The sequence below is a fragment of the Sciurus vulgaris genome (genome assembly GCF_902686455.1).
Source record: "Sciurus vulgaris genome assembly, chromosome: 3".
NCBI lineage: Eukaryota > Metazoa > Chordata > Mammalia > Rodentia > Sciuridae > Sciurus > Sciurus vulgaris.
This window is the reverse complement of record NC_136463.1, coordinates 122252621-122266746: the sequence shown is the minus strand read 5'-3', so window position 1 is coordinate 122266746 and position 14126 is coordinate 122252621. Positions and strand designations below refer to the sequence as shown.

At 41.3% G+C, this 14126-nt stretch overlaps 1 protein-coding gene and 1 long non-coding RNA gene across 27 annotated transcripts in view; both read right to left on the bottom strand.

Moving 5' to 3' along the window:
- B3GALT1 (beta-1,3-galactosyltransferase 1) overlaps positions 1-14126 on the bottom strand; it is a 644122-nt gene that overhangs the window by 29309 nt on the left and 600687 nt on the right. For 3 of the 26 annotated variants that reach the window (XM_079131891.1, XM_079131883.1, XM_079131878.1), the window contains one exon: positions 12867-12989. The exons of 20 other annotated variants lie outside the window; for them this stretch is intronic. The gene's annotated coding sequence lies outside the window, so the exon portion shown is untranslated. Of the gene's footprint in view, positions 1-4501; positions 4530-12866; positions 12990-14126 lie in introns of all 26 variants that reach the window. 3 more of the 26 variants (XM_079131892.1, XM_079131877.1, XM_079131884.1) reach the window with 1 other exon arrangement.
- LOC306656561 overlaps positions 1-14126 on the bottom strand; it is a 269197-nt gene that overhangs the window by 248609 nt on the left and 6462 nt on the right. The gene's annotated exons all lie outside the window — the stretch shown is intronic.

The window sequence follows — 14126 nt, the reverse complement described above, 5'->3', positions numbered from 1 at the left end:
CGTTAATTTAAAATCAAAGTGATTAAGTCAGCTGTTTGTAAAAACAGGTGAAGAAGTGCTTGTTTATTTTTATATCAAACCCTCGCCCTCAATTTTGGTTTGATGTAAAAATGGTTTTGATATTTTCAAATGATTACAGTTTGAAATCAATTCTTTGTGCAACATAAGAAACTGCTGGACATGAACCAATTTTTTAAAGTAAATCTATATACGTACTAGATATTCACCCCTGGTAGCATTATCTACAACTGTGCAGCACAATGAACTCATCTTGATATTGATGGGTCAAAATTGTGAACAAGTGTGAAATAAATGAGTGTGCAGAGTAATTTGCACAAATCCACCTAGTCGGTAAGAACAGAATGGTGCTCCTGACAGCCTGTGCATAAAAAGTTATAGTGCCTGTGTTTAAATTTCCATTGCTGGCATATAGAAATAGGGTTTATTTTCATGGGTCTTCTCATATTTTGTGACTTTTTGAAACTTGTCAATTTAGTTTTTTAAAAAAGATGTCTTTACTATATACATGCATGATTATACTACTGGTGTGATTCAGCACCCTGTACAGCCAGAGGAATGAGAAGTTATGCTCCACTTGTGTACCATGTGTCAAATGCATTCTGCCATGTATAACCAATTAGAGCAAATAAAAAAATTAAAAGAAAAAAGATGAGTGTGCAAAGTTCTCAGCTGAAACCTTGGAAACATTTGCTAAAGGCTGAAAAACTTTGTGTAGCTCCTTGATTTTCCTTGTGACCAAAGCCTTTATTTATTTATTTTATCATGAATGCATTCCCTACCCCTCCCCATACCTACTTGATGTCTTTCCACATCTAAATCTGGAAAATGATATGCCTGCCCCACAGCCTGCCCACTACTGGCCTTGTTCCTGGGTCTGAGAAAAGGGCTGGTCCCCATGAGTCTTGTCACTCAGAAGGGCTCCAGTGTTAAGGGCTGGAGAGAACCCACTTTTGCTCCATCTTTGAAGGCATTTCCCTGAGCCATAACTTTCTGAGGCGGGTGATTGTTGAGGACGACAGAGAGAAATGATGCAGTCATCTGTCACAGGACTCCCACACACGACAGACTTTGGCCGGGGAAAAGCTACTTTTCCTCTTTCTGATGGTTCTTTTTCTTCATGAAAACTCATCAGTGCTCTCTAGAGATTTCTTTCCTCTTTCCTCTCTTTCCTAAAAACTCTGTGATGCTGCCAGCCAACCCCCTCTGCTGCCTTTCAGTTTCCACCTGGAGAGAGCTGGCTCTGGGGGCCCTATGCTCACCGCCTGCCCCACCTGCTCCTTTCCTTTGTTAACTGTATTGGCCTTCTGTGCCCCTCCTGGGCACTTACCCTCCTAGGACTTCTCTTTCTCACGGTTCTTCCTTCCCCATCCTATACAGCTGTCTACTTTCCTCCTACACATCTCAGAGGACTTTTCCCCCACACCGTCCACTTATCATGATCCATTAGAAAGCCACAGCCCAACTCAGAGGACGGGAGGGCTGGGGATGAGGCCAGTGGAGAAGGAAATTAACAGGAGGGGGAAAGGTCTCAATGATGTGCAAAGATGGGGAAATAAGAAATCCAAGGCCCGGGAGCCTGAAAGATCAAACTCTTTAAGAGGGGTAGGTCTGGTCCCTCCACCTTCCACCCTGATCCAACTTCATATTTAATACTTTAGATATCTGTTATTATTAGAAATAATTTCAGCCAAATGGCTGACCTAGTGAGTAGAACATAATTAACACTCAATAAAAGATGGTTATTGTTATTTTTTTAGGACCCAAAGTGACTCACAGAAACATAGGAGAACTGGGTTTGAACCAGGGGGCAAAATCAAGCTTTTATACAAGCAGCACAGTTTTTGTAACAGTTTCTTTCTGCTATAATGTGCAGATTGTGGTAGTCAGTTGTGAGGGACAGGAAGGATCATTTATAAAGGTAATTGCCAAGTGTTGGAATTTGAGCTTGAAACACATACAGTCTTGGAAACATTCAGGAACTTCTATAGACCTGTGTTTTCTGTGAAACCAACCACTCAGGGTTGTTTCTAGTTCCAATATGTGCAAAATTCATGCATGGCACAGTGCATAGCACAGTAAATATTCGCTAAATGCTGTTTCTGGGATTACAGTTTTATCATTAGAGCAGATTGAAGTTTGTCTTTGTAGAAATATCTGTTTGACACATTTGCTTCCTATTTACTTCCCTGAGTGGCCAAAAAAAAAAAAAAAGACATGACTTCGCTTACCTTTTAGGAGTGTATGACCCATGAGAGATTTATCTGTTACATGAACTGTAGCAGGAAAAATATCTGGAACCACTATGGTGGTTTCTCCTCAACTATATGACCTCTGTCAGTCATATTTCTGACCATTGTGAATGCTCACAGAACCTTTTCTACAGAGTGGTGTTCATTAATTCATAAGCAGTCCATCAAATGCTAGACTTATTTCACTAGAGTCTGAAGGGTATTTCGTGCTATTAGGAAAGATTAGAGAAGCCATTCGTGGGACGGCAGGTGGACTCCATTGGTGAAGGAGGATTCTGTTACTGTTCCTATTGGAGGACATTCTCCACATCCTACATATAGTTTATATCAACTCATTTGGTCAACATCTACTGAATACTGACTTCTCTTCAAACTCTGGGTGCCAGGGAACCAACGGCACATCAGGCAGTGTCATAGTGTGATGAGAAACAAAGAGTCCTGGCTGAAAGATGAATAAATATTTGCTGTGGCACCCAGGAAATAAACCACTACTTAATTCTAAGTATTGTTTGAGAGCTCAGAGCATCCTGCACTAAGAGGTCGGGGAGAAGCACTGATATGCTTGTGGCAGTTTTGCTGCCTACAGAGTTCTTCGCTGTGTTTCCAGATCTCTGTGCTATCTCTTTAGCAATCTCTCCAGGATTCTTTGACACATGCTGAGAATAGCTGTCACAAAGTTCCAGCCAAGAATACTCTGATGTGGCCAAATCCTAACCCCAACAACCACTCTCAATGCCTTTAATGTCTTTAAACCCAGGAATTGTGGAATGGCATGGTTTCCAATCCAGTTTGTTCAGTGGTTGAGAAGTTTAGGAAGGACTTTGGTTATAGTGCACTCAAGGCCCTAAAGAAACACACCAACAGAAAAGCAAACTGCTGGGCAGCGGTCAGATAGTGAAGGGGAATTGCCATGCCCACAGCCAGAGAGAGGGTACAGGCAAATACTATTTGCAGAGAACATGCCTGACTTCCTGCTTCCTAACCTTTTACTGTCCACTGCGGGACGTGCTCAGCTTCATCTTGCTGGTTTTGTCTCACCCAGGTGCCAAGGTACACCAATCCAGTTCCCTAGTCAGGGAGAACTCAGGGGCTTGAAGTCAGTAACACAATGGCTGAGAATCTCATCAGATTTCCACCTGATATTGTGCTCAGCCTGTGGGAACTAAACCAACTACATTTTGTTTTATTCTTGGTGACTAAAATGGACTATCATGAATGCTGTTTGCCGTGACTGGTATCTGTCTTGTTCTTTGTACTGTAATCTTTGGAGCCTCATTTCCTCAATTGGCTGGTGGATGATGGATGTGTAAACTTACTAGAAGGGCTGTATTCCTTTCCTTTTTGCCTGTGCTGGGGATGGAACCCAGGGCCTTGTGTGTGCTACAAGTGTCTACCACCAAGCTATAGCCCCACCCCGCAGGACTATCCTGAGCAATAAAGGGGATGACCTGTGAGGCAACTGACATGCAGAAGAGGTACCATTTGTGCTGAGTCAACCTTTGAGCATTTTGACATGTTTGTGTTCTTGGGACCTGGCTTCCACCTCTGAACATGAAGCATGATTACTTTGATGCAGAGAATATTTGGTAGATCACAGGGGAAAATCATTTTACTTACGAATATTCCATTGTGCTTCAGATAGTCTTGCTTTTCACCTCCTCCCTGACCTTCATCCTTCCTCTTAGCTTCATTCAATACTGACCACTGGTTCACCACTGCCCTCACCCCACTCCTGACAGAGTGTCTCTTCATTGGTTTCCTTGATGGTTTGGGCCTTAGAGACTCCCTCAGGGGTATAGAGAGGCAAATATTTTACTAAGCCTGTTTGCCAGAGCAAGGGAGTTAATTCTATCAGAGAATCGCCTGCTATCTCCTCTTCCTCAGCACTGGCTCAGCGACTTGGGGAACTGTCCCAGAAGAAGGGGCTCACGAGAAACCAAAAGGTAGTGGAGCCCTCCCTCCCTCTGAGTTCTTCTTCCTCAGGCCCCGAAAGTGAGGGAAATCCTGATCAGTGCTGATTTCTAGGCAGGGGAAGAATATGCCAGAGGACCTTGGGGCAGAGTGATGGTGGGGACAGAGCACAGGACTGGGGTCAGGGGACCTGGTTAATCCCACTGTGTGACCAAGGCCTACCCCAGGTAACTTGAGGACAAGTGACTGAAAAATGTAGAAACCAAATGCAGATGTGGCCTGCCACTATTCCCAGCTGAAAAATGTCAAAAAGAGCTCACCTTGGGGAAAGCTGTGTGGCACAGGACTCTATTTAGAATAAAAAGAAAAAAAAAAATGGAATCAGAGGGAAAACATTTGAATAATTAGCTATAAGTTCATCATGGTCCAAGATCTTTATCAGTATTTAATTTAAAAATAAAAACTAAACAATTTGCCAACTTCACGGAGGCTCTTGAATTATGAGCTGAAAAATTTGTCTAACACCTTTGTAATGTGTAGAGAACTAAGTGGTAAATGTAGGAAGGAAGGGTGTGGCTGGAGTGACCTGTGGTTTAGGTCACTGGGGGTGTGCCTTGTGGGTTTTTATTTTGTCCCTGATGTGCAGAACTCACTCTCTGTTTCGTGATTGACATGTTCTGAGCTGCTTTCCTTTGCCACACCCTTCTGCCAAGATGTCCAACCTCACCTGGGATCCAGACCTGTGGAGGAGGCCAACCATAGACTAAGGTCTCTGAAACTTTTAGCTGCAAATAAGTTTTTCCTCCTCTACGTTGTTCTTGTCAGGTAAGCAAAGGCAAAGCACTGGAGTCAGAACAGCCAAAGTATATTCATGAGCTTGGGGATATAGCTCAGTTTGTTGAACTGTGAAGGCCCTGGGTTCAATCCCCAGCACTTAAAAAATAAAATGTATATTCATAATTTCTCTAATTTCTGAAAGAGCTAAGGGAAAGATTGGTGTGATTTCTAAACAACTCTTCTAAATAGATCAGAGAAAAGGAATGAGTCCTCATCTCAGAGGTGAGAGTGAAAAGGACGCCCTAGGGTAAAGCTATTTATGGTATACTCTGTATGACAATGTGAAATTAGCAAGAGAATTGGTAGCCTATCTCTGAACAAACTATATTGGCTCACTGTAGAAAAAAACAAAAACAAAAACAAAATTAATACTTATTTAAAATAGACAAACAGAAAAAGGATTTCACAAAGTAATTTAAAAGCACCATGTGGGAGGCATGAGACATGGTGGAGAGTGTTCCCGGGGTGGGGTAGTGGGGAAGAAGCTTCAGGGCTCCTGCTGTCTCTGGGCCTTCTCCTGCTGTCTCTGGGCCTTCTCCTGCTACCCTCCCAGTTCCTTCCCTCCGACTTCATCTCCCATTGACTTCCTAACTACCAGGAGCCTCTACAATCCTGCATTAAGTTTCAGCTGGAGAAGGGCCTCACTTCATTAGCAGCTGAGCAATTCACTGGAAAAGGAATTCACATAAAACTAGGAGCAGCAGTTGATAGTGGTGGTCTCAGGTAAGAATTGCATTTTAACAGGGAATCCTTTAGGGTCTTATCAAAAGAGAATGAAGGAGGTATTTACTTCAAAAGTGTCACCACTCACTCATGAAGCAGGTATCTTGGAATGGAGGTAGAAGATAAACAGGTTCCAGAAGATATCCCCTTTATGGGTCAGACCCAAGTCTGGGAAGAGGTCAGTGGCCTCTGCAGCATTTTCTCCTTGACATTGTTCTGTGCTCCTCAGACCTTGCTGCTACCAGTCCTTAACCACGATGAATCTTGTTTATCTTACAAATAAGAGCTAGCATTTATTGAACACTTACTAGGTTTAGTCAATTTTTATGGTTTTTACATTTGCTAATTTAGTCTTTATAACCATTGAAGGTAGGCAATTGTATGTCCATTTTAAAGATGAGGCAAGGAGTTGTTGAACAATTTGCCTCAAGTCATAGGACAAATAAAAGGTGAAGTTAGAATTGAAATCCAGTCCGTCTGACTCCAGGGCTCTCTTTGAAAACTGTAGTATAGTTTGTCTCCCTACTACCTACCATACACCCTGGAAAGCAGTCACTTTTCTGGGTTTTCTTTCATGTCTCTGTGATATTAACTTTATGAGTCAGCTTTGCTGGGTCACAGTATTCAGATATTTGGTCAACTATTATTCTGGATGTTTTTGTAAGGGTTTTTGGGTGAAATTTACATATAAATCAGAGAACTTTGCTTAGATTGCCCTCTATAATATGGGTAAGTCTTATCTAGTCAATTGAATGCCTGCATAGAACAAAGGCTGACATTTCCTGAGCAGGAGGGAATTGTCCAGAAGACTGCCTTTGAAGTTCATCAGCAACATCATCTCTTCCTGGTTTTACAGCAGTTGTCTTTGGGCTCAGACTGTAATCCTCTTCAAGTCTCCAGTCTGCTTGACTCCCACACCAGATTTTGGACTCAGCAAACCTGAACAATGGTGTGAACCAATACCTTAAAATAAATTTCTTCACACACACACACACACCACCACCACCACCACCCTATCGGTTCTTTTTCTCTGGAGAAGTCTCATATAGTTTCCTTTGCTAACAAGTGCCTCAAGCGTATGTCCTAGAACCTTCCCCACCATCCCCAAGTTTTGCTTGTTTTCCAAGCAAATATTTTCCTGCCAATGGTCTCAGTTCCCATCTGCATCGTAATAACTCTTGAACTGATACTCTAGTTCAGAGATATTGATAGAACTCCAGGGTCATCTAGCCAGTTGTATACCTGACTGGGTCCTTCGTTTTAGAGGGGCACCTGAATGCAGTATGCACAAAGGCAAATTCAGGATTCTGGAATCCTGACCCTCAGGGTGCCCATCTTTGTGAAATGTGCCTCTGTCCATCATAGAGACCAGCAGCCATTCTTAAGAGCTGACATCTTTACTTCTTTATCCACCTTACTCAAGCTGTGGGCATCTCTTATCTCAGCTCCTATGGTGACTTGTCAAGTGATCTATCTGCATATTATATTAGTCTCTAATCCTTTTTCTCCACACTTTGGCTACAGTGATCATTCCAAAAAACCAAAGCTGATCACATCATCTGTGCCATCACCTTTTGGAAACCATTCAGTGATTTTCTGTTGTGCTTAGGAAGTATGCTTTTTTCTGAGCATGACTACATGTGGTTCCTGAGGCTCTGCATGGGTCTCTCCTCCTGCAGTATGGTCTTCCTCACTGTTTACACTCTAGCTACCTGACGTTTTATTTTTTTTCAATTCCTCAAAATGTTTTCCCCCCATCACAGTTTCTTTGTTTAATACTACTTTTTGTTCTATTTCACTTTTTAAAAATTGGAACACTCTTCCCAACCTTTCAACTATTATATTGAGAGTCATGTTCAAGGACACATGTTCCATACACCTCTCCCTCAATAAAATCAGATTCCATTATTGCACAAACCATGCTATTAACCTAAGTTAATATGAGTTTTAACATCGTTGATTTATCAACTTGTTAAACTCAAGTGTTAAGCACAATGTTAAATACTTGCTCATTACATTTAAGTGTTATCTAATTAAAAATTATAACAAAATCTGAGAAGCAGGCAATATTGTCATTTTTATTTTACCGAAAAAAATCTGATATCCTGAGTCATAAGCTGAGTGCATATTCAGCAGTGAGATAATTCAGTAGATACTTGGCTTCCCCAGAGGACAGTGAACTTGGAGTGAACTGGAGCCAGGGTATTATTGATCATCCCTGTTAGAGGATGACCTGGCATGTAAATGTGTTTGGTATAGCTGTTGACTGAAATAATGAATATTTGAATGACTAATGAATTAAGGCACATTTTTAATATGGAAACTAATGGGGTATTCTTTTTGTTCTGTAATCCAAATTAGTCACCTATGAGATTGTTTACAAAATTCTAAACAGCTGCTTGCAAATGAGAAGATGGCATTCCCAATCCTAGAGATGCTTTAAAGCATCTTCCACTCGTCATTTTGATGACCATCTGCTCCATTTCTAAATGAGGCATCAATTCAGTTTAATTTTACTCACAGTTTAAGATAATTTTTTTTTCTTTTTTTAGTCCTAGTCCTAGAGGGATTAACGCAGACAAACACAAACTCACATACTTTGTGTTAAGTATACACTCACAACTGTAACAAATAAGTCCTAAATATATGAGCCTTTATATAATGGATGGTTATTTCTAATTTGTGTAACAGCCTAATGGGGTTTGCTACTTAGTGAGGCAGTTTCTCCTCTGGTGACTCAGGGGCCCAGATACCTTTCTTCTCATGGTTCCCTCACCTTAGGGCCTGAGTTCTCTGACCGATGGCTACAGGTTAAGAGACATGAGGAGGTAATAACCTACTGCTTCAAAATCCTGGTCCCCAAACAAAGCATGTCATTTTTGTTCACTTCCCAATGCTAGACATTCACCATATGATTATATGCAACTCCAAGGAAGGCAAGAAAATGCTGTTTATTTATATGCCCAGAAAAACAAAGGAGAAAATGTTTGAGTGAATCACCAGCAGTCTCTGTCCCATCCCCATCCTTATAATACAAGGCAGAGAGATGCTCTAAGATTAGTACAAAGCACCCTGGAGCATGGGAAGTGGGAGATTAATTTTCACTGTGAGTCTGGAAAGTTCTGTGAAAGAGGTGGTTTTGAGTGTGTCTTGAAGGATAAGTAGGTCCTTGACAGGAAGAAATGGTAGCAGGGATAGCTGAGATGGTGTCAATGGAAAGGATGTCAATGGAAGCCAGGATGGGAGAAAAAGGTGTGTTCGTGTCTTGATCATGTGTATGTGTTTCGGAATCAAGTAGAAATTATTTTAATAATCTCTTTGTCTTGGTTTTCCTGTGCTCCTTTTGTAAGTAATTAAATAACAAACAAAATTTCACCCTTCACCATAAGTATCTTGGTCCCTAATTTGAAGATATGAAATAATTAGGGGTTGTGCTCTGCAAAAATTTTAATGTCATAGACAACTTCTATTTTCAAGACTGTGCTAATTATAGAGGATGAGGCTGAACAAAGGAAGATGCACAATTAGCAGAGCAGAGCTTATTACAAACCAGCTCTATTTAGAAGCTCTTCTGATTCTCTATAATTAATAGATCAATAATGATCTAGTGTTTATCTTTGAGAAGAAAACTCTGGAGATTTTAGGAGTGTCAGATTTGGCCATTTTGTTTGACTGTGGCGATGGTATAGGACACTTTTACACTCTAGTCTAAATGATACAGAGGAAAGAGCAAGGTCTTCAGAAGGGGTGGGTGGGGGACAAAACCCCCATCCCTTTTGTGCGTTGCTACTCATGGGCTGGTGACCATAAGCTTTCTCATCTGCTTCCTCCACTGCATGGGGATAATAATGCATATGAAAGCATCTAGCGCTAAGCCTATATTATATTAAAGACTCAATTTTAATTTTGGATACCTTTCCCTTTCCTTCCCCTACTTTCTTTTTCTAAAGCAGGATTTTATTCACCTCAAATAAAAATCCTTAAGACTTTAAGAACCATATAAGAATGACTGTAATATCAGATGGATGTACTTCCTCTAAATCTACCAAACTTCAATAAAAGCAGTTATAATATCAGCGGCTCTATCTTAGCAGTGTCAAGGATGAAGCAGTGCCTTAGTTGTCTAATCCCACGAGGGCTGACTCAGCGCTTCTTTTCTTCCTAAGAGGATGAACTACATTTCATGCAGTTTACTCTTTGCTATGGGCTTCTTGTTTTGTTTTGTTGGCAAACAAGAGCTTAGGAGCAAAAAAAAATCATGCTCTGCAACATGAACATTATGGGAGTTATGAAAAATCCCATAAAAATTTGGGATTTTCTCTAGGTTTTATTGCCAGAATATTAAGAAATTGATTTTGAGAAGCTGAGAGTACAACATTGCATGTTATTTACTGGAAAATGCTGTGGTTTGCCCATCCTGATCCTCAGCTCAGCTATGAAGGGCCTATACACCCAAGTGCATCTTGGTATTGACTGGAAGGCTAGAGGCCCTTAGCTCCTGAGAAGCATAAGGATTACATTACCATATCAATAGCCCACATGCAAAGTTCTTGATAAAAATGATCATAATCCAGAGGCATGAGATAAAATATGAGAGTTTGATTTGTGTAAACAAATCAAAGGCATTTAGAGTCAAGCTACTTAATCTGCCTTCAAGCATTGCCAGGAATATAAACATCAGAACAGCCTAAGAGCCAGTCAGCTTAGAGCAGAAGGGAACTCTGAAGATTGTTAGCTACTTTGTCCTGATTTACTGTAATCTAGCCATATTGGCCTTCTTTCAGGTCTGTAAACCAGCCAAGCTTAAGCCTTCTTTTGTCTTAAAACCTCTGTAAATCATCCGTCTGCCTCTTCAGAGATGCCTCTTGGCATAGTCAGGACAGTCTTGGTTATGCTGCATTAACAAAAGCTTCCAGACCCTGGTGGCTTGGTTTGTTGTTTGCTCATGCTACATGTCCATTGTGAATTGCTGGGGGGCGGGGGGGGGGAGCACTTTGGGGTCATACAGGCTCCAGCCGAATGTGGAACCACATCTTAAGCCATCTTATCAGTCAGAATGCCATGGGGAAGAGGAGCTAGAGTGCCTTGCAACAACAATTAAATGATCCAGCATGGAAGTGACAGTATTTCTATTCATAACTAACTCATTGGCCAGACCAAAGCCCATGATCCCAAGGAACCATTGAGAGAAAAAGGTTCTGCAATGGTATCACACACCTGGAAGGAAGAGGCATCTTTCCTGACCACCCTTTGTAACGTGTGATCCTGTAGTTCACAGTCTGAGCACTGTTTGTTTTCTCAGGGTGCTTACCATAGTTGCATTATTTGTTTACTTTCTGTTTTTAGTCTGTTTATTCCACTGATCTCTTAGATTTAAGAGAAAGGACCACATAGGCAGGATGACTGTGTGCTCAATCTGCCTGATATATTTAAATACTGAATACATTTGTCTTGAATTTGAGAATCCTTATGAAGCCAGAATTGGGGACAGACAGTTAGTGTAGAAATAGGGGATCTGGTCAGATCTGGATATGGGGGTCATGAAAGCCATCTGCCTCTGGAAGTTGGAGACCGCCCTGGGAGAATGGAATGTCAAGGACCTGCAGAGTCCATTGATAACAAAATTTACCTGCTCTGGTCGGGGACTACAGGCAAGGAGATGCTAATGAATTCCCCCTGGGCCCTTACCTGCCTGAATCACCTTGGCCCTCCCCTGCCCATCCCTTTTCACTTTATGCAAAACCGGGCCTAATCACATAGGCGGGAAGGAAAGAGGTAAGGGGGAAAAGAACAGGAGAATAAGACATATAAAAAGGACAAGATTTGCTCAATCCAATGGATTCCGCCTTTGGGTCCCCTTCTTCCATCCAGGAGAAGTCTGCTTCTACTTTTCTTTAATAAAGCTTACTTTCTACTCTATTCTTGCCTTGGTGTGCTTCTCTGGCATTATACTTCAACACCTGAGGAAGCAGGACTGTCACCAGTAAACGGTGGTATCACTCATGGCTATAACCTTGTGCCCCTCAGTCTGTGACCATCCTTTTGGCTGTGTGCTGAATCTGTTCCATGGTTCCTCATCACGGCCCCTGGCTCCGTGTGGCAGGGTCTACGACAGACAACTGGGCATTCCTTTGAATGCTCTTATGAAGCAAAGGGGGAAAGATGATCAGTTAAAACCTCACAGAAATCTACGAAGGCTGTAAAAAGCAACATGTTGGGTATAAAATGCTGTTGGTAAATAATGAGAAGGAGAAAGGATTTTGGTGAATTGGCATTTTGTTGAGTTTGCTCTTGGCAAATGAGCTTGCTGGGAATGAGCTCTGAATTCTCTGTCCCACAACTTGTACTACTGTTGTACTTCCATGTCAACTTGAGCTTGGCATCTAGAAATCACTTTGAAATAAATGCTCATTTTGTGAACAAGGAAACTGTAGTTTAGAGAGGATAAGTGTTCAGACTCAGGTCACAGGGGGCGATAGGGGAAAGAAGTGTCAGCTTGCTAGGATAGAGGGGGGGCTGCAATGACTTTTATCGACTTAACATGCTATTTAGGGTGAAAAGCATATAAAGGAATCTTCTGAGTATTTGTTTTACCTTCTATCACTTTCAATAAACATATTTTAACATTTATTTTAGATATTTTAGTAACTATATCATCATGTTCTATATAAAATTCTATTATTTTCAACTGAAACAAGAAATGGTTGAAGTACAATTGCCTCTGAGACAAGGTTATTCAAGAATCAATGATTGAAGATCAATTGCCTTGGAGCAATGGATCTTAAATAGAATACTCTCAGGTCATCTGAAGCATACTTTAGTCCCTATAGTTCATCACAAAAGAGGCCTTTATTAAAATTAGTCAAAGGTTTCATAGACAATTGTAAATATGATTTTAAAAAACATCCCTTTTAAGCTATGGTTTTGTTTCTCCTGTGTCATTTAGGAATAAAGGTTTTTATGACAAGGGTATCTTACATATTGTAGCAGATAAAAACTGATTAAAAGAAAAAGAAACTAAGCTTTTTTATTTATTAGTCCTTAGATGTTGACTTCTGGATTTTTAGGATGGCTGTTATTTTTGCTCAGGGGTGAGCTGTGTAATGAGCTGTTTTCCTCTCCTACCTGTTGGACCAAGTGTGCTGTTTTCTTCTTATTACAGGTGCAGAGCCCAAGCATGGTCTCCATCTGTCTGAGGAGAATTGAGGGGCTCTTGGCAGAAGTTGCTGCTTAGCAAACTGAAGAACCCTAAGTGGACACCAAGAAGAGGGAAGACTTTAGAAATGATGAAAAATAGTTGGGTTGGGAGAAATGAAGACAGAATTCTGTAACTTTAAAAACATTGTTTTTTCTATTTAGTAGAATGGCATGTGGGTAAGCCTTGAATAGAGAGGTTCATTGACTGAAAAAAAAAAAAAAAAGACTTAATAAATGAATAAATGAGTGTTCAAGAAGCCCTAGAATTGCAAACCCAAATGACTATGGGACTAGCCAAGTAGGATAAGTGAGAACAGCCTGAGTGTGCGGCGCTGGGGAATGGCAGGGACAGTGGTGATCCAGTGAGCACGTGCCCTGCATGGAGGGGGCAGCCATCCAGGTCTAGCTGATGACTTCCATTAATGCTGTAAGTAAGAGCAGGCCCACCAATGTCACAACTTCAGATTTTCAGGGGAAAACAGAAGTGTAGATTTTTATGTGGAAGTTTTTGAGTTTTACATTTTAGAATTTAGGAAACAATTCAAAGCCAGTTGGAACCAAAGACCACACAAGGGTCAGGGTTAGCCCATGATGGCCAGTTTTTATCTGTGGTCTAGTACAATGTCTTCACTTCCAGGTGATGAAAATGGGTTCAGAGGGCCAGTGCCCCTCAACAAGGACACCCAGCTCATCTTCGGCAGAGCTGGGGTTGTAGGCATGAGTACTTTCCCTTCCACTTATGATCTTTCACTTTCATTAATGACCACTTTAAGAATGGCTGAAGCTACAGGACCTCCTTAAATAGTAGGTTGGAGGCCAAGTAGAAGATAACTTGTGTTGAGCTGATATTTTGGTCTCAAGATGTATATAAGGCTTCATAATGGAGCCGTAATGTTCTGTTCTCACAATTCATATTTTGGAAGGAATGCTAGGTGAATTTGGGTGAAACATGATGGTCCCTCATGTGAACTAGTACTCTGGGAGCCAGGCACAGCACACGTCTGTAATCCCAGTGACTCAGAAGTGTGAGGGAGGAGGGAGGAGGATCACAATTTAGACCAGCCTGGGCAAATTAGCAAGACCCTAAGCAACTTAGAGAGACCCCGTCTTTAAAACAAACAAACAAACAAACAAACAAACAAACAAAAGGGCTGGGGATGCAGCTTAGTGGTAAAGTGCCCCTGGGTT